The following is a 25,592-nucleotide window of genomic DNA, read 5'->3' as shown; positions in this document are numbered from 1 at the left end:
AGTTGAGCATTCGACTCTTGGTTTGACCTTAGCCATGATCTCAGGGTCATGGGATTGTGCCCCACATGGGGCTCCACACTCTGCACAAAATCTACTTGAGGTTCCCTCTCCCTTTGTCCCTCCCCTACTGTAAAGTGAATAAATAAAATATCTAAAAATAAATAATGGATTATTGATATTATTGGATTAATAGCCACCATATCTGTCTCTGTCTTCTGATCATTGCCTTTGTTCTTTGTTTTTATTTTTGTCTTGTCTCTCTTTCTCTCTCTTTTTGCCTTTTTTGGTTTTAATTGAGCATCTTATATGACTGAATTTTTCTCTTTTCTTTGCATATTAGTTATACACTTATTTTTACCTTTTTTTAGTAATATCCCTAGGGTTTCCAATACATTTTTACAACTAACCCAAGTCCACTTTCAAACAACATTATACCACTTCACACATAGTGTAAGTACTTTATAATAACAAAATAATCTAATTCCTATACTGCTCCTTGTATAATTACTGTCATTCATTTCATGTATACATGAGCAGGCATAAGTGTGTATGTATAAAACTGATACAGTATTGGGGCACCTGGGTGGCTCAGTTGGTTGAGCCACTGAGTCTTGGTTTCAGCTCAGGTTATGATTTCTAGGTCATGATCTTTACACTACCACGCTCCCCTTCTGTAGATCCCTAGGTTGGGGCTCCGCTCTCAGCAGGGAATTTGCTTCTCCTCTCCTTTCCCCTCTCCCCCCCATTCACACACTCTCTCTCTCTCTCTAAACTAAATAAATAAATCTTTTTAAAAAACTGAAAGATTTTTGCATTATTATTTTGAAAAACAAAAGTTATTTGTTAAATCAATGAAAATAAGAGAAATACATTTTTATTTTGCTTTTACTTTTTTTTTCTTTGATGCTCTTCCTTTCTTTGTGTGGATCCAAGTTTCTGACCTATATCATTTGTCTTCTCTCTGAAGAACTTTTTTAAAAATATATCTTGCAAGGCAGGTCTACTTGCAACAAGTTTCCTCAATTTTTGTTTGTCTGGGGAAAATGTTATTTCTCCTTTACTTTCTAAAAATCATTTCAAAGGATACAGAATTCTAAATTGTGATTTTTTTTCCCCTTCACATCTTAACTATTTTACTCCAATCTCTGTTTGCTTGCATGATTTCTGAAGAGAAGTCAGATATAATTCACATCTCTGGCTTCTTTCAAGACTTTATCTGTGATTTTTTGATGTTTGAATATTGTATGCCTGCCTACATGTAGAGATTTCTTTTTTTCGTTTCCTTTTTTTTTTTTTTTTTTTTTTTCATCTACCTGCTTGGTGTTCTCAGAGATTCTTGGATCTGTGGTTTTGTGTCTGACATTAGTTTTGGGGAAATTCTTACTCATTATTGCTTCATATGTTGCTTCTGTTCCTTTTTCCCTTTCTTCTCCTTCTGGGATTACCATTACATATATGTTTCATTTTTGGTAATTGTCTTATAGGCCTTGATATTGATATTCTATTCTGTTTTTCCAGTTTTTCTTCCTTTTGCCTTTTCATTTTGGAGGTTTCTACTGACATATCCTCAAGCTCAGAGATCTTTTTCTTCATTGTCTGGTGTACTAATGAGCCAATCAAAGGCATTGTTCATTTCCTTTACAGTGTTTTCTCTCTAGTGTTTCCTTTTGATTATTTCTTAGAATTTTCATCTATTTGTTTACATTGCCCATTTGTTCTTGCATGTGTCCCACTTCTCCAATAGAGCCCTTAGCATATTAATCATAGTTGTCTTAAATTCTCATTTTGATAATTCCAACATCCCTGCTATGTCTAATTCTGGTTCTGATTCTTATTTTGTCTCTTCTAACTGTGTTTTCTTGCCTTTTATTATCCCTTGTAATTTTTACTAATGGCTGGACATGATGTATTGAGTGAAAGGAACCAAGGTGACTAGGACTTTAGTATGTGGTGGTGAGGTATGGAATGCAGATGAAGCATTTGTATTTTATAATCAGGTCTCGCTCTTTTGGTGATCCTGTACTTCTTTACTATAAACTTTGTAAGTGCTCCTCAGTTTTTTATTACCTTAGGTGGACAGGAGGACCAGAGCGGCTTGAAGTTGGGCATTTTTTTCTCGCAGGTGGAAGGCCAGAGAGGGTTGGAATTGAATACTTCCTTCTTTCACATAGATGGCTATAGCCACCTGGGATTGGATATTTCTCTCCCCTAAGTCCGTTAGGCACTGATAAAACCTCAGTGGTTTAGGCTCTGGTAAAAAGCCTCAAGAGAAACTTGCTTTGATAAGAATAGAGTGCTCTGGTATATTTCAATATGGTTCTTTTTCCTCTTTCCCTGATAGAAAACTGGAGGATTTTTGCTTCAGTATTTAGTGTGAGAACCTGGTCAAGTTTGTGGAGAAAAAACTTGCCAAGATATTGAGACTCCTCCTAGAACTGGGTCCCTCTGGGCTTTTAACTCTCAGAGCCTCTGGCTTTTCCTCAAAGGCAGCTCAGCTTTACTGTTTCCCGTGGCAGCTTCTTCTAGTAGGTAGGTTGTGATTCTCTACACTCATTTGTCTGTTTCTCCAAATTTTAGGGAAAATTGTTTGGCCTAGGACCTCACTTTTCTGACAGATCTAGGGTGAATTGATTTTTCATGATGTTTTTTGTTTGTTTTTTCAATGTTGTTAGGACAGAGTGACGACTTTCAAAATCCTTATGTACCAGAACCAAAACAAAAGTCAAAAGTAGCTTTCTAAATAAATTTCTAGACTCTGTTGTTCAATTATTTTTCATAAAGGTAGATATAGACAAAAATGTCCTATTGAGTTTTCTTTTGCTTTAATTTCATCTAGTTGAAGTATTAATATTTATTGGGCAATTATTATAGACAATCTAGGTTGATGTCAATAGTATAATGTCAATCTCAGATGCAAAGCAAAGCATCATGGCATCATATTTTTTTTACTATTGGTTGGGCTTTTTAGTTGCAAACAATAGAAACTTTCCCTGGTTAACTTAAAGAGAAAAGATATTTATTGGGTATGAGTTAGCATAAATAACAACCTAGAACACAGGAAAAGGAAAGGAAAGACACAGCCAAAATCCTCTCTTGCTCTATTTAAGATATCACATAAGAACCTCAGTGTGGTCATGCTGCTAAATCCTCAACTCCACCAGTTTTTCTATAAAAATAACCTCAAAAGGACTTAACACTTTTTTCTATGCCCCCAAGACTACACATAGAAGCACCTGACTAGACAGATACACCAGGTCACTTGCCTTCCTCTCCAGGAGTACGTAGAAGTAAATTATTTGCCAAAACTATGAATGCCATTTGCATTTGCCATTGGAAGGTACTGTGTGACTTTTATAGCAAATTTACCCCCTGGTTATGCTTAAAATAGTAATAAACATAAAATAAAGCTAGTAATAAAAGTATATAAAACTAGTACTTTTTTGAGCCCTACTAGTTGGGGAAGGTAGCTCAAAAGCCTGCTGGGTGTCAATAACCATCTACATAAAGATAATCAAATGCTGGCTAACCAAAGATTAAGGAGCATTTACCAGAATAGTCTTTTGTGGTTTGCAAGGAGGTCTAAAATCAGAGATTTGGACATAACTTTAAAGTTGCTTATCATAAGCTTTTAAAAATTATCTGAACCTGTTCAGTCAGAAAATTGGGCTGTAAGTCCCATGGCACTAAATATTTCTTATAAGATATCAAAAATAAATAGGTTTAAATTGGGTTGGAAATTCTACAAGAACAGCACTTTTTATAGTAGTGCTGTGTTTCTGACTGACACTTGTCCTAATCCCAGGCCATACATGCACAGCTTCATGAAATGTGAAGCATCAAATATATTACCAAACTTTTTGAACTATAAAAAGAGACAAAAACAGGAAAGCTAGATGTGAGAGAGTTAAAAGTTTAAAGATTCCTTTATTCAAGCCAAATTGTTCAACTCTTATCACGGTGTTACCAACTAGTTTAGAAACCTTAAATAAATAAGCTATCCATATAACCTTGTCACTTCAATTTTTTACATGTTCGTTTTGTCTCTGGGCCTGTAGACCATATCACACTTACATCTCTGTCTCTTTCTGCTATGGGCTACAAACTGCATTACAGCAGCATTTCAAAACTGCCAAGCATCATGGGAAAGGTAATATTCACATAAAAGAAAAGCACGAGAGCTGATATCTGTTCCCCTGATGTTTACTTTCAAAGATTCTTTGGGTTGCCCTGCTTGTATACCCAGCCACTACCATAGGGCAGCTCCCTGATGTTTGGCTAAAGAGTCATTTGAAGAACAAATACCTGAAAGTGAATTTGGGCTATAAATTAATATGTCCATGCATTAGCAAGGTCTTTCTTGCATTCAATATTTTTAACTGGGATTAAAATAAAAAAAAAAAACAATTTCCAAGAGAGTAAGAATTAGAAAATCTCATTGTTAATTAAATGGATTTAATTATAGGATCGTGATTGTTTCCAATAGAAGAAAAAAGAAGAAAATGAACATTGGAGGAGTATGAATTGGGAATATTCTAACAAAAGGAGAAAGTAGGGATTAATGAATCCAAGAAAAGCTACATTTCAAAAAGAAGAGAAATTGCACATTATTCATCTAAACTGGTTAGTTAGTTGTTAAGGTGCATGTAAATAAAGTAAATAAGAAGGATTCAATCACTTGCATGGAGCATGTACTATGTGGTACAGATGAAAGAAAACCAAAAAATCCTCCCTACCTTTAAGAGTTCACATTTTAGCATAGGAAGGCAGAAATGTGAACAAATGAATCAAAAATACTACATTCAAAGGGCTATTATCATCTTTTATATGAGGTGTAAAATATGTTCTTTTTGTTTTTTTTAAAGATTTTATTTATTCATTCATGAGAGGCACAGAGAAAGAGGCAGAGACACAGGCAGAGGGAGAAGCAGGCTCCTCACAGGGAGCCCGATGTGGGACTCGATCCCGGGACCACAGGATCATGCCCTGAGCCGAAGGCAGATGCTCAACTGCTGAGCCACCCAGGTGTCCCTAAAACAGGTTTTAAAAGTGGGTTTATTCTGAATCTTACATTTTAATGTTTTCATAATTTTAGCCAAGTGACTATAATTTTATTTGATTTGACATCAGAGCAAAACAATCTCAAAGTCTATAAACCTGGGCTCCATGCCATGTGTATAGTGTTTTTTGGTTTTTGTTTTTTGTTTTTAACCTAGACACCAAAAGAGAAATTATACTTCTCACGTTTCATAAATCTTTTGAGTAATGACTAGATTGCATTTTCATATTTTTAAAGAACAACAGTTTTGCTGGCAATAGACAGTTGACTGAGATAAAACCCAGTCCTTGCCTGGGAGACTCTATCAATAAAGAGAAAATGAAAGACACTAGGAAAAGGTGTATGACTCACATTTTGGGAAAGTAGCTGTTGTTAGTTTCAATTTTCTTCAATTAGGATGGATGTTAGTAAGGATGTTAACCCCGTCATTCTGGCTTAAGTCCAACTTGGGTAATTACATTCTGCCTACTTGAATTCTCTTTGGGTCCAAAGAGAGCCTTCATTCTCACCTCACACTGTTTTGTGATGTTGCTGCCCACAACTCAATAGAGGCCACATTTAACCCTGCGGATAGCAGCATCTCTGGTGAAAACTTGATCCTTCTGCATAGTATTGGTATAAATTCACTTTTGGGGTAAAGGTTTTAGAACATGTAATGTAATAAAGAAAAAGAAACCATATGGCATTCTTAACTAAAGATTCAAAGAGAAAAGAAAAAGAAAAAATCCAATAGAATGAATTGTCTCTGACAGGGTCTCTGCAGTAATGGGAGATTTTTTTTAGCTTGCCCTGGCTGTAAATGTAAGATCATTATCATTAGATCTTTAAAATACCAACAAGCAAAATATGAAGAGATTTAAAGTCACCTTTAAAATCACCCCAAAAGTTCAGTGTCAATTATCTACAATCAATGTCATTCTCCTTGGCTAGAAATTGGTACCAGAGAATAAATTCTAAGAAGAGGAAAATTTAAAAGTACAATTGATGCTGACAGATTATCAATGGAAGTGCATTTCTAAGTCATGCTCATCTATGCACCAAGCCTCTGTTTATTTCTCTGCTCCACCTGCTTTGCACTTTTGCCACATTTTTGTAGGGACATTAGACATCATTCAAGAGTAAACTTTACTACATATACTTAAAATCTTTTCTGTGAGGTTTATTTGGAGACATGCGTTGAGCTCCACATATAGTGAGATGGAAAAAAATTGTATAAACATTTAAATTTTCCATGGAAACCTCCTTCTCTCTGTAACACCTATGAATAAAGCCACTGAACATTTCTATTCTTTTTTAAAAATTTATGAATTGCTTTTATTTTTTTATTTAAATTCAATTAGCCGACATACAGTACATCATTAGTTTCAGATGTAGATGAACATTTACATCCTTAAAGACTCAATTTTTAATGATAACATGTGTATTACACTTATTACATGTACAGTATACCTAGATATTATAGCTGTGACAGTCACTCATATCAAATAAATATCAGTTTTAAGATATATCAAGCAAAAAATTGACAAATTGACAAGAAAAGAATGACATAAAACACTACAAGATAATTGGACAACGGACAGGTACAGGTGATTGGTAGAGGTGAAAAGAGCACAGGCAACTTTTAAAAGTCAAGAAGGTGACATTTTCAATGTCACAGAAATTGCAGCTAAATAACTAGCATACAACATTTTTTTGGCAATTAAATTGTCAAAAAATGGCAACACAAAATTAATGAGGATGTATTGAAGTAAACACTAGTACATTATTGGTGAGAATGTAAAGTGACACAATCCATTTGGAAAGCGATTTGGTAATATTTATCCAGAGTCTTAAAAGAGTCCTGTTCCTAGTAATCCTATCTCTGGCAACCTATTTTAGGAAAATAATCCTTTAAATAGATAAAGATGTTTATGGTAGCCAAATAAAAATTTGCAATCAATAAGTAGAAGGGACAGTAAATGCCCAACAATAGCCCCCAGAGAGTTTACACATATTTGAGTGAGATAAATAATTAATAATAGATGTGATATATAAGTGACTTACATTGTTTCTTAAGTGGTGATAAGTGTTAAAAGAGAAAGTAGAGCAGGGATAGATAGAGGATAATGCTGGCTTTGACTAGGGTTTGGCAGAAGAAGTGATGAGAAGCGATTAGATTGTGAAAACATTTTGAATAAAATATTCATAGAATTTTCTAACAAAGTGTATGTGTGGGGTAAAGGAAAGAGTCATAGATGACTACAAGGTTTTTGGCCTGAGCAACTGGAAGGGTAGAGTTGAGGTCAACCAAACTTGAAAAATGGAACAGGTTTGAAAGGGAGAGAAATCAGAAATTCCATTTCAGGCACAGTGATTTGAGATGTCTATTAGACATGGACAGAAAGACATTGAATAGATAGTTGGATTTGAGGCTAGAGTATAGGGCAGAAGTTTGGATTGGAGAGACAAATTTGAGAGCCATTAAAAAAAAATTTAGAAAGTGGCTTTGTCAACATATAGTTAGCATATAAAGTGATGACTCTGGATGAGATCACCAGAAAAGTAAATGTACATGGAGAAAAGAGAGATACAAGGACAGAGGTATGGGGTTCCTCAACATTAAGAGTTTGAGAAGAAGAGAGAGAATTAGAAAGGAGCAATCAATGAGGTAGTGAACAATATGTATGGTTTTTCTGAATTTGAATGAAGGTAACACATGAGGAAGAAAGCAGGGACCTGATAATCGTGTCTCTGATAATTGCATGATACTGATAATCAAGATGAAGGCTGAGAATTGATCAAGGTGTTTAGTAACATAAAGGTCATTGGTAACCAATGAAAGCAGTTTTTGTGGAGTTGTGGGAATGAAATCTTGTTTGGACAAGGTCTAAGATAACCTCTTAAGAGGAACAGAACCATCTCTATCAAAGCCAATCACTTCAAGACTTAAAAAAAAAAGAGGTTTTGTATCTCTTATGATTCTCTCTGATGGTTATTTTCTTGCATTTTATTTATTCCTAATCAGCTATATTCTGAAAATATACACCTAAATTACATAACAACTCTAAATATTACTTCATTTACCTCTAGCATAGATGACTATAAGACAAACCCTACCCCTCGCCCGTCACGCAACACATGTTCGTGGGGGAACTTGGTGCTAAACCATTTGTAGACGACCTCCTTCTGGGTTGGGGTTTCCTACGTAGTAGAGCAGCTCCCTTGCTGCGACCTATTGAAAGCCCTCGACACAAGGGTTTGTAAAAAAAAAAAAAAAAAAAAAAAAAAAAGTCTAAATTTCATGCCCTTATGCTTAGTATTTAGATTTATTACAATGTTACTCATAAGATCTTAATATTGTTATTAGAAGAAAAACAAGCATACAATTGGCCCTGCCCATTCATAAAACTTTAAGAACTTCACTATTCTAATTAAGATATGCTAAAATCCTATTTCAACCTGGAGCCCTATTTATGATATTAGTTTCTATATTAGGACTTACTTCTTAGATTTAATGTCCATGGAGGACACTGTGTAGCTAACCCTTTAGAGGCTGCCCTGAATATTCATGGGTCATCAGGCCTTCATGGATGGCATGTGGGATGGGGATAGGGGATGATAGCTCTTTGCCTGTTCTCAAATGTTAGCTCCCTAACGGATGGTGCTCTACCTCAAACCTATCCCACCTAATTGTCCTCTCAGTAGCTTTAAGAGCCTCTAGTACTCTGGCAAAGAGATCAAAAGAATGAAGTAGATTCTACTCTTGAAGTCAGGGGGCATATTGTTGGGGGTGGGCAGAGCAAAGCAACAAGAAAAAAATGAAAGCAGAAATTAAAAAGAAAAAATTAAGGATACTACGAATTTTTTTAAATATCCACTTACCTTGCAAAATTTCTTTTGGTTAATCCCCTCAAAACCAGTTTACATGCCATGATTGGAATTTCCAATTCCTAATAGCTCCCAACTTGTCTCCTTAAGTTGCTCTGAAGAATCCCACAGGCATGATATGATCTTTATTTACTTATCTTCAACCTTATTTTAAAAGGTATTTCAGGTTCTCTGAATAAACACTTTAACACCAACGTGGAAAACAAAATAAGACACAAAACAAACAAACAAAAACACTCAAAGATAAAATTATCAGGGCAAAAAGGGAAACGATTCAAACCATAATTATTCTTATGGAAAGTGTTTCATATGCCACCGACTGTGTCAGACACAATAAATTCTCCTATTTAATCTTCACAGCAACTCCATGAGGAATGTATTTTTTTAGTTTCTAATTTTCCTAAGGAAAGGAAAAGTTAGAGTTTTAAGTTACTTGACTTGGGTCATGGGGCTAGTAAATGCCAAGAACTAGGATTCTAGTCCCTGGTTGGGTGACTCCAAAATAACCATCTAGAGGTTAGGTTGCATAAAATATACACAATAAAATTTCGTACAACTAAAAGAGGTGAGCTTATGTTTGGACTAATGATCCCAGTAGCCAAAGAAAAGAAGAAAAGAGAACGATTTCAAGATGCATGTATAGATAAAACAGACAAAACTGTCCTTTAGGAAAAGCAAAGTCTCTGCTCCCCATACCCCCCCTGCCACGTATATATTTTCATGTCTTTATGAAAGGATATGTAAGATACAGTGGATTTTATCCTCAACAATATCCTATAAGTTTGTATAATTTTTGTTTATCAAGTCCCTCAATGTAAGCCAATAGAAAAATTCAAAATAGAAAATTCCTTCATTCCATTTCAGGTTAAGGAAGAAGAAAGGAATGCAAGCTAGTTGTACAACTCCATGATGGTCTTGCTAGATTCAAAGGTAACATTTAAAGTATCTTGGACATCTTGAAGAATGGTTCTTAATTGGCGATGTAGTTAATCACCTGCTTGTATGAAGACATATCTCGAGAGGGGAGCAGGAGTTATAAAGCATATAGAAACTTAAAATATTACTTAATATCCGTAAAATTAAAATAATATCCCCATTTCTTAAATACAATATCTATAGAAAGTAAAACACAACTTCTAGATCAGTAGGAATATGCAGAAAACAGTTATATTCAATAGATAAGCTTTGAGACTCTCTAGGAAATGTTTTTTATTAAATGGGAACATAGGCTTAGAAAAGGTTGTGAAACTCTGATTTTGATGAATAGATAGATCACATGTTCCTTGGGTAGTATTCACCACAGCACATTTGAGACTACATTCTGGCAAGAAGTCCGAGTGCTGAAATTTTGTGTTACTGACTAAGGGCAGATACATATGTTTTAATAATTAAATGAGCCAAAAATAAAATTTTCCTCCTCTCATGACAATAAACCTAAGCAGACTTTAATCTTAACAGATGGTCGCCCACATCCACATAAAACTGGGCCACAGGAATGCCTATAGACAACAACAACAAAATGATCTTTCCTAAACAGTCCTGGGTCCATTCTTTAGACAAATGACCATTTTCACTCTTGCATATCTCCTCTTGCAAGATTAATGTTCTGAGAGCAGTCCTATTTAGAGAGTAGTTCTGTCGATCGGCAGTTGGGAGCAAGATTATTTAGAGAATACTCAGATTTTCTAAGAATTTAGTAGGCAGATATGGTCTCATTGTCACTTATAAATATACTTCCTACCATAACTCTTCCTGAAATAGGTATTATTCCTTTCTTCACTCTTTTTTTTTTTTTTTTTTTTGCAGGTAATGTTGGTTTCCCATTCTGCATAATACATGGAAAGAAATCTGGCCAATTTGAAGAAGACATGAAAATTTTGAAGCAAATTTGTTACGTCTCTCACAGACATAACTACTTAAAGAGAAAATTTAATAATAACTCTAGCTCAGGGACACCTGGGTGGCTCAGTGGTTGAGCGTCTGCCTTTGACTCAGGATGTGATCTCGAGGTCCTGGGATCAAGTCCCTCATTGGGCTTCCCAAGGGGGAGGCTGCTTCTCTCCCTGCCTATGTCTCGGCCTCTATTTCTGTATCTCTCATGAAAAAATAAATAAAATCTTAAAAAAAAATAACTGTAGCTCAGTTGGAATAACATTAGTCTGCTAGGATCTAGACCAATAGATTTTTTTCTTGGCTCTGATAGTGTTGAACAGACAGTAGCTGTGAACCTACAAATACTTGGAAAGAATTAAACCAAAGAATGCTTGGAAGTTAGTTTCTAATTGAAGTCTTTCTTCACAAGCCATATTATCCAGTCCAGAATCAGAAGACCAGTTTCCTCCCTATACACACCATTCTTGCTTTCAATCCTTACCCATAGTTCCTAAGCTGGAATCGCAGTCTGGTTTTCTGGTGAGACTTTACTGTTTTTCTCCCTTCAGTGAAAATTATATAAGAAACCCCCCAGGGTGAATGGTTAGGTGGGTCTCACTGAACAACAAGGTCTCCTTGATCCTATGCTACCTCAGTGGTTCTCTCAGCCATTAGCAGTTGCTCCTGCTACTCGCACGTATCAACAGCTGCCAGTGCTTTCACAGCTTCTCCAAACAATGGCAGCTTTTACAGATTACCAAAGAGCCCCAGGAAGCCTCCACTACATAAAATAGACTCCAGCCTCTCCTAGACTTAAAAATTCAGGAATAATTCTTGAATTTTATTTAATGAATAAGGTGTAATAAGTTCTTGTGCTTTACCAAGAACTCCAGAGGCAATAGCAATGTCATAGAGTTTTTTGAAGAAAAAAACTCATAGTATATTTGTTTTATAAAAGGGACACAAGTTTCTATCAACTACAGTGTCATATTTCTGGCTATTCTTCTGGACATGTTATTGTCGTTCTCTGAGTCAGACAAAACTGGCATTTCCATATCTCCCTCCTGGCAATGGTCAAATACAAGCATTTAAACCAGACTTTTTCCTTTGACTTGCAGTTCTAAATTAAGACTGTGAAATACCCCTGACCCAATATAGCTCACTCACCTAGATTAACGCTAAATTTATAATTACTCTATACACGTACACACACACATACACACACATAATCCCCTTGCTAAGTACAATTGCTCCTTTTTGTGTCACATGAGTTTATAACATATGCTTAATTCTAGTATCAATATCAGAATTTGTTCTTCCCTATGCGGTATTCTCACCGTCGATCTAATATTTTGCATTATCTTATGATCTAGGAACATGCCCCCCAAAATATATATTAACACTTGCACATTTCCCAGACTTAGAAGAAACTAAACCATATTAGGATGTGTAACAGTGTGATTTGATGCCACTGAGACCAGAGCCAGGCTGCAGAACCAGTTGAGAAATTAACTTTCTCAGGAAGTTTTTCATACCAGTTATATTGACTGATCACAATTCTTTCTCCTCGTTTGGGGCTCCAGTAATTTGACTTTGCCAGTGAAAAAAAGAAAAGACTCAGGATGTAGAGCAAGATGCTGGCCAACCTCTGCGAGATCGCCAGCGTATTTTCGACATATTTTCATCTATGGCCAACCGCCTCTGTTGTCAATGTGCACAATTCATAAAAGGCAAAGAAACCTAATAAATTCGTAGAATTTAGAGGAAGGGCAGAGATGCCAAATGGAATGCTAATGAAACCACTGAAGCTGTCCACTAATGTAAGAATATACTAAATTAAAATTAGTTAGATAGTTGACATTTTCATTCCATCACATGGAATAGTCCATGACATGGGAGAGTCAGTTCTTCTCTTCATACCTTGATGTGTGTCTTCCAGGAATGTTCTAACTCATCATTTGAGGTCCGGCTCAGATTATTTGTTTTGCAGTTTTCTTTGAGGACCAATTCTCTCCCAGTCACCCAGACAAAGTTAATTATGTCCTCTTCTATAATCAGGCAAGTACATTACACAAACCTCTATTTAGAATACTTTTTACATTATATTGCATCCTGCTATCCATGCATATCAATAGCTTCCCATGTTCAGGAAGCTTCCTCCTATCATAGTGTGTCTACCTATAGGTACAGCTTTTGTTTTTCCTAGTGGCCCGTGAGAACAGTACTTTGTCTTGTTATCTTGATATTTTCAATGCTAAGCAACATGCTTAATATAAGGCAGAAGCTCAGTAAATGTTTGGTTCAATTTTCTGTCTTACTAATTCTACTTGCAAGAAAAATGGCTACCTTATCTGGACAGTACTCTTTATCCAGCATCTTCTCAGACTATGATGCTATATAGACTAAACAGTAACAGAGCCCAACGTGTAGGAATAATGGAGGAGGAGAAAAATTTGTTATTGTTTAAAATGCAATGGCTTATTTAAAAGATCCATGAAAGCAATATAAGTGATGTGCTGTTTATCCAACATTGTGTAGGCTCTCTAAAGTTTCATTCATTCATATTATAAGCAATAAAAGCAAACACTCACTGATTTATAAAGTGATTGGTGGACATCTGAGTTTCAGTTCCAAAAGACAAAAATTGGAACTGAATAGGTTTATATGCTTACAATCTGTTTTAAAATCACTTTTAATTATTGATGCCAACCTCAGTGTTACTGATACCTTATACAGCGATGATTACATGTACTCTTCAGAGATGTAAAGAATATGAATGAACTAGTAGATATAGAATATATACCGAGGTACAAAATTGAAATTGCTCTTACATTAAAGCCAGAGGAAAAAAAAAACATACATCATAGCCACATAGAATATTTTCTGAGACAGTTGTTCTGTATAGAAACATTTCCACTAGATTCACTCCCAAGTATTCTTTTAGTTACTAAAAAAGGCAGCACAAGATCAAAGTTCTTCTAGAGTACCAAGAATTATCTGTGGCATATATGCCCCACATTAGATCCTGCAAGGTGACTAGATTAGTTACTAATATAGTTCAAAGTGGTGAACCAAGTAGGAGAGGAAGTGCTTCTGCCAATGTAGCATGAACTGAAGCTTTGAAGTCTATATTCTTTCTGAAATTCCTCGGTCTACAAAGTATAAAGTGGTCCTCAAGATAAAACTCTACCTATGTGTAGACATACTAGAGTAGAATTCAGAACTGACTTTACTTCTCTGCAGACTTCAAATATTGTAGTTTTATTGCACTTTATGTCATGGTAATGCATATATTTCATGGCAATTCATGGTGATGGGTATATATGTGTGTATATAAATGCATATAAATATATAATATGTAAATAATAGCATATTTTAATATTCCAACCGTTTTTTGTCCAAGTCCCCAGCCCACAACACTTGTATGAATTCCCAAATTCTGCTAAGTGATCAATAGGTACATGTAGATTAGTCTTTCAAAATATTGGCAATTATAGAAATAATGCAGCATTACTAAAAGTTTTAAGCAGTATATGAATGTTTAGTCTTAATCCTATAATCCCAACACAATTATTGCTTTTGTGCCAGTCCTTCACATCTTTTCTTCTTGTATATGTTGGCATAGTTAAAATCACGTGGCCACGCAGTCCTCCATGTTTTCTCACACTTATATATTTCCCCATCTTGCAGTTTGTAACAGTATTTTTTCTTCTATAGTTATTTGTTTCACTTTTTTTTTAACCACAAAACTACATACTAGTTGTAAAATAAATCACTAGAGAAAGGTATAGAGAAGAAAGTAAAAATTGCACAATCTGGACACAACCAACCACTAACAGAATTCCGTTGAATATCTATGAGGATATGCAGTTCAATATGAAAATGTCCTTATTAATATATAGTAAGTAATTTAAATAAATAGTTCCCCTCTATACATGCTGTTTTGCAACCCACTCTTCCCTGCAACAACATTTTGTAAAAATATTTTCCATGTCAATATGAATATATATATGTACACCCTACACTTAAAGAATTACATTTTATTTCTTTGTGTAGGTGTCTCATAATTTACTGAACTAATGACTATGGATAGATCTTTAAGCAGCCCCCTGCACTGAGCTCTATATTCATAGATCTTTACACATTTGTCTGTAGTATTATTGTCTGTGGTAGTTCCTCCAGATAAATTCCTACTTGGGAATATCAATTTAAAGAATATAATTGCCTTTCAGAAAGCACATATGACACTGACTTTCTCATGTAGGCTTGTATTTTTAAAATCCAACCATTAATGATTTTTAACTTCTTCCTCAGAATCATGCTGTAGTATCCACTTGTACAGAGACCCTACCAGGCCCACCACCCCTCTGAAGAAAACGAGGAAAGCAATGTTTTCAGCAGACGGTTGCTGTGATTCATATTACAGCCATTGAGTAAAAGCAGACTTGCGATCCAGGACCACATACTTGGAAGAGAAATCAATGCACAAACCAAAAGAATGCATTTGGCAGCTGGGCCTGAGGAAGGAGAACAAAGTTTGTTAAGCTTGGTCTGATGTGAAAGAGAGTAGCTAAGGAAAGCCACTTTATATGGATTGGTCAGAGAAAAAGTTTCTGAGGAGGTCTTTGGGCTGAGGCCACAGTCAGCTACAGGAAGATCCAAGTTAGGGCTCTCCTAGGGCAAGTACAACGCAAATCAGTGCAAAATTCTAGGGCTGAGATCAAGCTAGAGCTCAGGGAGTGTGGGTCAGTTGCATAAGATGGAGAGATGGTTCCAAGGAGAAGTTCGTATTTTATTCTCAAAGTTGTAGATAACCATTAATGGATTTAAGTAGCTTATGTGAGAAATGTGTGTGTGTGTGTGTGTGTGTGTGTGTGTGTGTGTGTGTGTGTGTGACAAAATCAGCTTATAACTTCAAAAATCCATTCTGGCTGTTTGGTAAAAAAAATGTTTTGTAGTAAACAAGAATAGAAGCAGAAACCATTTACAAAAATCTAGTGATCAAGAGATGCCATTTAAACTAGGGTAGTGACAATTATTTTAAGTTATTATGGATTTTAATCCCTCTGAAGTTTCCAAAATTCATAAACAACAGAATAGTGCCGTTAAAAAAGTTGAGAGATGAAGGTTTCTTACAGAAAGTATAAGAAGTTTGGAATATCAAGGAAAGCCCAGATATTATCGCACATTGGTAGATTCTGGACTAACTCTTGAAAATTAATTAGAGGTGCCACATTGGAAAATTATGGCCTTTAAAGGCCATAAAATAAAATAAGTAAAACATTTTAGTTCTCAAGAAATACTGTGTATGCATGTCTGTGATATTATCCCTTGCAAAATTCCCTCAATGCTGGTTTTTCAGCCAAAATCATTAATATGTTCTCAATGTGTCCCCTAAAATAAGACTCTCTTCACTACCATGCATAGTACTTGGTGCTTAAACATTTTCACTTGCAACCAAGGAAAACTGGAATCCTAATCACAATGATTCTGACCATTTAAAGCAATGGGCTAAGAATATCACTCAAAATTCTGACCTCATTACTGGAGATTTTGCTTCCAAGTTCAAGGGAAGTTGGGGCCATGTAGACTAATTTTAATTTAACAAGCAGGATAACAGGACATTTTTCTTGAGATTTTAGATTGGTAGTGGGGAGGAAAGAGATGAAAGTTCATATTATTTAATCTTATTTCAAAAGGTATATCAAACTCAGTTACTTAGGGCTGATTAGACACTCAAATAACCAGTTCTTGGCTTTCCTTCCTTCTTATTCTAAAATTAAAGCATTTCACTTTTCTTTAAAATCTTGGTCTGGACTTCACACTGACGTTCAATTGCTTTTATGGTTGAAGTGAACAGTGCCCATTTCAGTCACTTCATAAATTAGAAATTTAAGGATACACAATGAAATAGTAAGAAGTTCCATCGTATTACCAAGTTTAGGAATACAAAAGTGTTCTTGAACTCCAAATGCAGCTCTAGCTGGATGGTAGCTCTCGTAATTCCAAAAATGTGAGTGTTTCTCAGAAGTAGACATTCTTGATTCTTAAACACTCTCTGTAAGTATGACTTGTATATCTCTCCACTATGTTTATATAAATAAATAAATAAATAAATAAATAAATAAATAAATATATCTTCCACTAATTGATTATTTTTCTATATTTATGGCTAAAATTGCTGAAAAAAAGAAAATAATTGGTTCTGTTGATTACCATTTTGCCATGTCTGGGCAGAGCTTATTGCTTTTGATTTGTTCGAAAATAAATCATAACTACTAGTCAGCTCCCAAGCTTGGCTACCTAGGGTTAGGAATCCACAGGGTCAAGCCAGAGGATCAAGTACAAAAGGAAGTACTAGGACTATTTCTCAGCCATGAATGGTGGACAAATGATGGCTATTAAACTGTAGGGTACGTTAGAAAGTCACCTAAAAAGCCTAATTCGGATGTAAATTCTTATGATTAACCACTAGGCCTTGCTCTTCAATAGTTTTGCCTTGGGACACAAGAGCCGGCTTTCCTACTACCGGTAGTTCTTAGAGCTCAGATAAGGAAACTTTTTTGAACTAGGAAGCTATTTGAAATGGCTGTGTTTGTAAGTACACATGGCTAAATATCAACAACTGCATCTAACTCAACATGAATAGAAGGTACTGGCCTCTGCAAAGTGCTTCTTCAGCTGTTCAGCTACCAGTCTTCTACCTTAATTCTTTTTCTCCATTTCTGTTAAAGTCACTATTAGGCCTGAATATTTTCTCCTTCTAACACTGTAACTTCACATACACACAATCTTCCTGCCTGTTTATTTTGTTGAAAACTTAGGTCCTCTAATTTTTTTTTCAAGATTATTTGTCCTGATTCTAAGCATTTATTTGTTTTCCTTCATCATTTATGATTTTTTGAATGAATGTACATTGTTTATACTTTCTTTCATAGCCTTCAGTCATTTTCTGGGGCATGCAGTCTGGGATCTTCAACACACTTTTAAATCTTTTTTAAAGGAACAAGCTCATTTTCTACCACCTTTGCCACAATGCAGTACTCCTCACTTTTCTGGTTCTTAGCAGTATGCCTGTTTGAGATTGCCATTATTAGATTGACTAAAGGCTGGAGAACCAAAAAGAAAACACATATATGTGTAATTTATATACTTTATTATTGATTAGAAACTATTACAAGAGATTTAGAAAGACCAGAGATTGTAAAACTCAATATCTTTGTTTCTTTTATTGTATATTTGTGATTTTATATATTTTTATGACTGCATTATAATGAGGATTAGTGACATTTGTACATTTGTTACCCATCATTAGTCTTTCAAATGCTCCTTGAAAATCGCTAGGGTTTAGTAGATTGTGAGCTTTCAAAATTTCATATGTTTCAGATTATTGGAATTCTATATACAAATGATGTATAGTTTTAAAAAATGATTTATACTTTAAAAATACATAAGCCTGTGATTAATGCATATCTCTGAGAATTAGAGTGAACACTTCCAGTATCCTTTGCCTAAAAATTATTGGAAATTTTCCAATACTATTTTCTAAAATTGCATTTAGCTACTCTGCCTAATGCTTTATTACTAAGGATTATATTATAGAAAATCTTGAGGTGAATATTTTGGGTCAAAGATGACTCCACCGTGCAGACTACTTCTTAAGGGAAAAAACACAGTTAAGTAAACTATGTCACTTTAATGGGGAAACATATTTTTCTTCAAACGTGAGATCATCTCTTTTTAGGAGGAGCTCAGCTTTTTCAGTAAACTTTTAGACAAATGATGATATTAATGCAAATGTGCTTAAGAGCTCTCTAATCGTTTGGGAAGAAGCGGTTCCCACATGCAAAGAAACCATTAAAAATATGTTATACCTTCAATTAACACAGAACCATTTTCCATAAGGGTTCTCAATAAATATTACTTTGTTGAAACTGGTTTATGAAGTCAACAATATGCATAGTTTTAGAAACACTAGAGGTCCTGATTTGATAACCATGAAAAACTGCCCACAACATTTTGAAGAACTGGGCATTAGTTCTGTGATTATTCAATGCTTCATTCCCTTTCATAACCTCAGTTTCTTTTTAACATTGTCAGCCTTGTTAACACTTTTAACTTTGAGTTTCAGGGACATTGAGGAATATTGAAAGTACATGGCCAAGAGGTGATCAGGGCTACTGTATAAATGAAGCAAAGAACTTTTTATATTATGGTAGAAGGCAGACCAAGGAAAAGAAGTGGATATAACAAGGAGTCAGATTTCAGTTAGAGAAAGAGAAGAACCCTACAGTAATTCAAGATAATGAACAACAGACCAGACTGCTTATTCAAGTGCATTCTCCTTTTACTAGAATGTTTTATGGAAAGATGGATACTACAAAAAGTATGCTAACATATGAGGATACAACAAAAGGAAATCTTAAATTGGGAAAGAGTTTGGACTTTGGATGATCCCTAATGTCCATTCTCCTGAAGAATCTAACTATCAAACACTAGGCACAGCCATGTACTCCTAAAAACTTAATATTTCTTTCAAAATCTTACCTTTACTCTCCAAATTAAATCCACAAAAATCATATAATCTTGTTACTCTGTTTCTTTTTTAAAGTCAAACATATAAAAAGTACCCAAGTTATTTGGATTCTTTCTCCATTCTAGTTTCTCATCTTTGACTTTTATCCATTTCTATAACCACATTACTGGTTTTAACCAAATTCAATGCATCATTTATAAACTCCTAGAGTAACTAGAGTAACCATGTTAGACATTGGAGATGTGGCACAGGGAAAACATGATTCAAACTACAAATTGTATCTGACCACACCTAATTAATTTCTAAATTAATGACTCTTTACTTGAGCATATAAGTTTTCTTGTTTTCTTATGAACATCAAATAGATTCTACTTGAAGATTATTTATGTAATTTTTCCAATTCTGCAAATTCTTTAGCACAAAGTTATTCAATCAATAAATCCAGATGCATAAGCAGGTTATGAAATAAATTCACTAAGTAGCAGCTAGTATATTTAAAATAATCTCCAAAAGAGCAGGAATATAAATTAAAATAAGACAAGCAAGTAAAGAAAATGTTGGAGTCCAGTGCACATAGTATTTTTTTGAAACTTTTGTGTTAGTGGTGTGTGTGCGTGTGTGTGTGTGTGTCTGTGTGTGTGTAATGGCTCACAATACAAAATATACTTAGGTGGTTACAAAAACATATCACAATGAAAAATATACTTCTTATTGTGTGCTTCAAAAAGATCACAGTGGACAATACACTTCTTGTGGTTTATTGAAGACAGATATTTTCAAATTCCTACCACTTAGGAAAATGTACATCAATATGGCAAAAGCTTCAACCTCCATGGTAATAAATGGGACCATGAAGCCAAATAATAACAATTTGTAAAGGATCCTCCAGCTGGATTTTAGCGAAACTTGCGTAGTACATGGAGCTGTGCCCTTGATTCTGCTGTGTTGAGGGAAAAAGAAGCAAATCCATTCCCTGCTCAGAGTATCCACAGAGTACCTAAACTGAGTGGAAAAGTCTGGATCCTGCTGTAGGGATATTTAGAAGTTTATGGTGCACAGTCATGAGTACACACACATTAGGTAGTTTTATTTTTTTCCTTTTTTTTTTTTAAGATTTATTTATTTATCCATGAGAGACAGAGAGAGAGGCAGAGACACAGGCAGAGGGAGAAGCAGGCTCCATGCAGGGAGCCTGATGTGGGACTCGATTCCAGGACTCCAAGATCACGCCCTAAGCTGAAGGCAGCGCTAAACCGCTGAGCTACCCAGGCTGCCCCTAGGTAGCTTTCTATAACTCCTCCAGTTGTGAACTCAGCCTTCATCTTCTTTCATTATTGCCCACCTTGCCTGGTATAAAATTCTGAGCACTGTGAATGTGCCAATAAATGCTTTCTGGAGATAAAAAATGAAGGACAGTAAAAAGCTTTATAGTCTTAATAATGGCCTTCCTCAAAAGAAAGTTGGTATGTAAAGGTCTTCCAGCTACCTATGCCTATGTATCTACGATTTTTTCACATTAGAATAAAAAGTACCAAGGTGCCACAATCTATCCAAAAAGAAAATGATACTCAAATTGTTCTTTTCCTCACAAAATTTGAAAAAGAAAATGTAAAGCCAATGCAAAATATTCTTTTGATCTAATTTTTTGTTCCTAGGGAAATCATTAAACTCCAGTATCAGAACATTCCTAAGGAGCTACTGGGAAGGGAATCATGGAAACCTCTTATCAAAATGTGCTCACTATATCTCCCTAGCCAGGCATACATGCTGTTTTCATGGTATTTACATCTCATTTATCCTACTTCAACACTTCCATCTGGTGTACCCACATTAAACAAATAGAACAACATGACTCAGCAAATTCATCATTTATATCAGTCACCAGGTGAACTAAAGTTTTCTCAGGGAAAATCACTATATCTGCTGTAGAAGGATAACATTTGCCTTTTGAAATTAAGAAACAGATGAAAACTTTGGCTTTTGAGTCAGAAATACTCAATACCTAAAACTTGCTCAGATATCTAAGGTAGTTAGCTTCTGAAATTTGGCATTCTCTTCTAAGAAGTGGTAATAAAGTGTTTAATAAATATATATTGAGGGGTGGTATATGTGTGTGTGTGTGTGTGTGTGTGTGTGTGTGTGTGTACGTGTGTACATATATATGTTAGTACATACCAGGAAACAATGGTAAGATGTTTTGGAGATCTAAAGACACTTCCATAAAATTTCTGTGATTTAGAGACTAGGAAGAGTCTTGGGTTTTCCATTGATTAAAAATTTTGCTCATGTACAACACAAAAGTTAGGGGTCAGTGATAAAGACACCAAGGAAAATAACGTATCTCATAGACGGTTTTCCAATCTGCTTAAGAGCATCTCCAAGACCAAAATCTTCATCTTATCACTGCAAGCATTAGGCCAGGCACGTATAACATTAAAATTCACCTAATTCAGTATGTTAGTATTCATAGTATGTCTGTATTATTGTTTTCCCTCACTTTTCTTTCATGATATCATTTAGTGTTGTGTCTTATTGGTTTCTCTAGACAAAAATGTGGTTTTCCTCTGGGTGGATAACTTAGCTGTTTTTGTTTGTTTGTTTTTTTTGTTTGTTTGTTTGTTTGTTTTAGGGAAAACATGCCATCCAAGTCATTCAAATAAATCTCTAGTGTCTGAGGAAACCCTCGAGAATTTTGCTTTTATCCATTACTTTGGGAATCAACTATTATCAGAGATTTGTAGGAACTGGGCCCCAGAAACAGACACTCATACCTACTAGATTTGAAATGTGTCCCAAACTCTTTGAGCCAAGTATAAACTGATAGCTTGGACTTGTGGAAAGCTAGCCTTGAACTCTGCTCCGACAGTTGGATCTGCCTATTTTGGTGACAGGGCCAATGGTAAGGCCATGCTCAGACACAACAGTTACCTGAGAGTGAACCTTTCAAACCAACAAGAGAAGACTATTTCTTCAGGTGGAAAGACCCGAAGAAAATTTCAAAGCAGTGATTAGCCATGTCTGACACCTAAAAACAAGTAGGATTGCTTAAACAAAAGCCCCTGGCTGTATTTGTAAAATGTATCTTATGTGTTTTGAGCAAGTTACATTTGTTCATTTGATATACTGACAGTAATAAGAGAGACAGAAATTTAGGGTCAAATCAAAATTGTCAATGGTTAGACCCGGGATCAAGTCCCACGTCGGCTCCCTGCATGGAGCCTGCTTCTCCCTCTGCCTGTGTCTCTGCCAATCTCTCTCTCTCTCTGAATAAATAAATTTACAAAATCTTTAAAATTGTCAATGGTTGAAAGTTAAAACCCATCATCTTCCTAACCTATGCTATAATTACTGGTTTATCTTCTTTTCTTGCACCATACCATGAAGTCCTCCAATGGAGATAAAATGTCTTATTCTCTGCATCTCTCACATATTAGAAATTCAGAAGTTTTGAGAATGTGTTAATGCAACAAAAATCACAACAAAAAATGAAAATTGGCAGAAAGGTACTATTTATTTATTTATTTATTTATTTATTTATTTATTTATTTATTTTATTTATGATAGTCACAGAGAGAAAGAGAGAGGCAGAGACACAGGCAGAGGGAGAAGCAGGCTCCATGCACCGGGAGCCCAACGTGGGATTCGATCCCCGGTCTCCAGGATCGCGCCCTGGGCCAAAGGCAGGCGCCAAACCGCTGCGCCACCCAGGGATCCCAAGGTACTACTTTTTAATGGTCCCATGGAAATTATTAAAAGCAACTTCTAATTTTATGTGTATTATTTAATATCTACTTGTTCAAATGAAGTATGTATCAGTTTTATACTAATTTGATGGCTTATACATATGTATTACTGAATTTTTTTAAAGATTTTATTTATTTATTCATGAGAGACACAGAGAGAGAGAGGCAGAGACACAGGCAGAGGGAGAAACAGGCTCCATGCAGGAACCCTGACGTGGCACTCGATTCCAGGACTCCAGGATCATGCCCCGGGCTGAAGGTGGCACTAAACCACTGAGCCAACCAGGCTGCCTTGTATTACTGAATTTAAACAAATGACCTGGGATCCCTGGGTGGCGCAGCGGTTTGGCGCCTGCCTTTGGCCCTGGGCGCGATCCTGGAGACCCGGGATCGAATCCCACGTCGGGCTCCCGGTGCATGGAGCCTGCTTCTCCCTCTGCCTGTGTCTCTGCCTCTCTCTCTCTCTGTCTGTGTGTGACTATCATAAATAAATAAAACATTAAAAAAAAATAAATAAATAAACAAATGACCTGGCAGCCTGAAACTAGAGATAACTCAGGTATGATATGATTTTAAAAACAAACAAAAACAAACAAACAAACAAAAAACAAACAAACAAAAAAACCCCACAATACTGGATTTTGAACCGGGAACCCAAGATCTGATCCCAGTTCCATTCTCATTGGATGAGAGTGGAAAGTGATTTAGACTCTCCTGACCTCGGTTTCCACATCTGTAAAACAGAAGAAATGATACTTTCCTTGTTGATGGCATAGAATTGCCATGAGAATCAGAAGGTAGAATGGATGAGCAATGGTGCTAAATGCACCAAGGAGTCAGTATACTTAGCCCTAGAGTAGGAATCAAGATTTATAATTAAAATAAGCTACTTCCTCCATGGTAGCAGGAGTCACATTAGTATTTTCAGGAATGTTGACTCCACCGTCATTTATATTGGAAAACAGCTGCATTTACAGTATTGATTAATTGAAATCACACACACATTAATGAAATGCTTGTTTTCTCCCATCCTCCAGGAAGAACAAAACGTTACAAACTGTCATCATCCTCCCACTTACATAGCTGTGATCTCCGCAATGTACATATTGTATGAACCAAAATAGAGCTTTTTATAGAATTTTTAGAGAACAAAAATAGGCATAATCCCTGAATGAACTGTTGGATGGAGGCAATGATCAACCATGGCTATGGAAATCTTTAACTGTAAAGCTGAACAGAGACTTCATAATAGATTTATCAGATTGATAATATCTAAATCCAATGGCCAACTAAAATCCCCCCAAAAGAGGTAATAATATGTGCTGCCTGATGTATATACTGCCCCAGTTGTACAGCTTCATTGTAAAAATTCAAACTTGTATCTCATCAAATTGGGACAAAGAATTATGTTAAATAATAATACAGAGATACAATATACAGTGTATAGGAAATTCTAGTGACTTCCATTTACAAATTACAATAAAAAGAGCAAGAAGAAACTATTGATTTGAAGTTCCTTGAAACATACGAACCAAATGCAATGTTCAGAACTTGTTTGATTTCCGATTTGAACAAACCAACTGAAAAAATGGGTATGTGACAATGAGGGGAATTTGTGCACTGAGTGGATAACTAGTAACATTGAGAATTATCTTGGATTTTTACATATGATAATGCCGTTATCTTATGTAAAAAAAGTTCTGATATTTTATGGATAGAGATTGAAATGTGTATGGATAAATGATGTGATGTTTGGGGTTTGCTTTACATGTGGGCAAATTGCACAGTTCTTTTTTTCTGAAGGAATATCTATCCTATTGCTAAACATGAGCACTCCTGAGTGATACAGCTCAGGTTTAAAGGGCTTATATGTGCCCATAGCAGATCATTGGTTATTCTGTTAATTTGAATGTAACTAATATGTATTAATATCTTATGTTAATGATGAATTATTAAATCAACTTTAATTATTTCATTTTAAAAAGTTCAGTTTATTTCCAAGTGAGCAAAAATTTCAGAACTGAAAATATGGGGTTTAAGTTGCAGAGGCGAAGATCACAAATGCTAGATAAGGCTGACTGTCGAATAACCTTCCTTTCTGCTACAATTAACCACTCCTTAGCATGTACCTTTGAATACATAGTTATTGCTGCTAGAGGTTTTTTGGGATTAGAATTTTTATTTAAAAAGTTGAAGTATAAGTTCTCCATTTTAGAACACTGCAGAAGAAAAAAGATATTCCCACAAGCCATCTGTTCCTCATGTTGACTAAGTAGGTATTAAGAATCAGTGACTAACAACTAGCAGTGATTTGTGCTCTTAAATTTTCTATGATATAGTATTCTCCATATTCTGTGAAATTGTAAAATAATATTTTTCTTAAACACCTTAAACACACACACACACACACAGAGCAGACTAATGAATGGCTATTTTAAAATCACAACATAAACACCAAATGCTAGAACTAGTCAATCACCCAGGTGTAGCTTGCAATCCATCTGTACCATATGTTAGA

The 25,592-nt window shown here is 35.4% G+C and overlaps 1 long non-coding RNA gene across 4 annotated transcripts in view; it reads right to left on the bottom strand.

The window, feature by feature from the left end:
• LOC140624528 (uncharacterized) overlaps positions 1–25,592 on the bottom strand; it is a 268,997-nt gene that overhangs the window by 96,953 nt on the left and 146,452 nt on the right. The gene's annotated exons all lie outside the window — the stretch shown is intronic.

This window comes from Canis lupus, chromosome 34, assembly GCF_048164855.1.
Source record: "Canis lupus baileyi chromosome 34, mCanLup2.hap1, whole genome shotgun sequence".
NCBI classification, from domain to species: Eukaryota; Metazoa; Chordata; class Mammalia; order Carnivora; family Canidae; genus Canis; species Canis lupus.
This window is presented reverse-complemented; position numbering and strand designations above follow the sequence as displayed.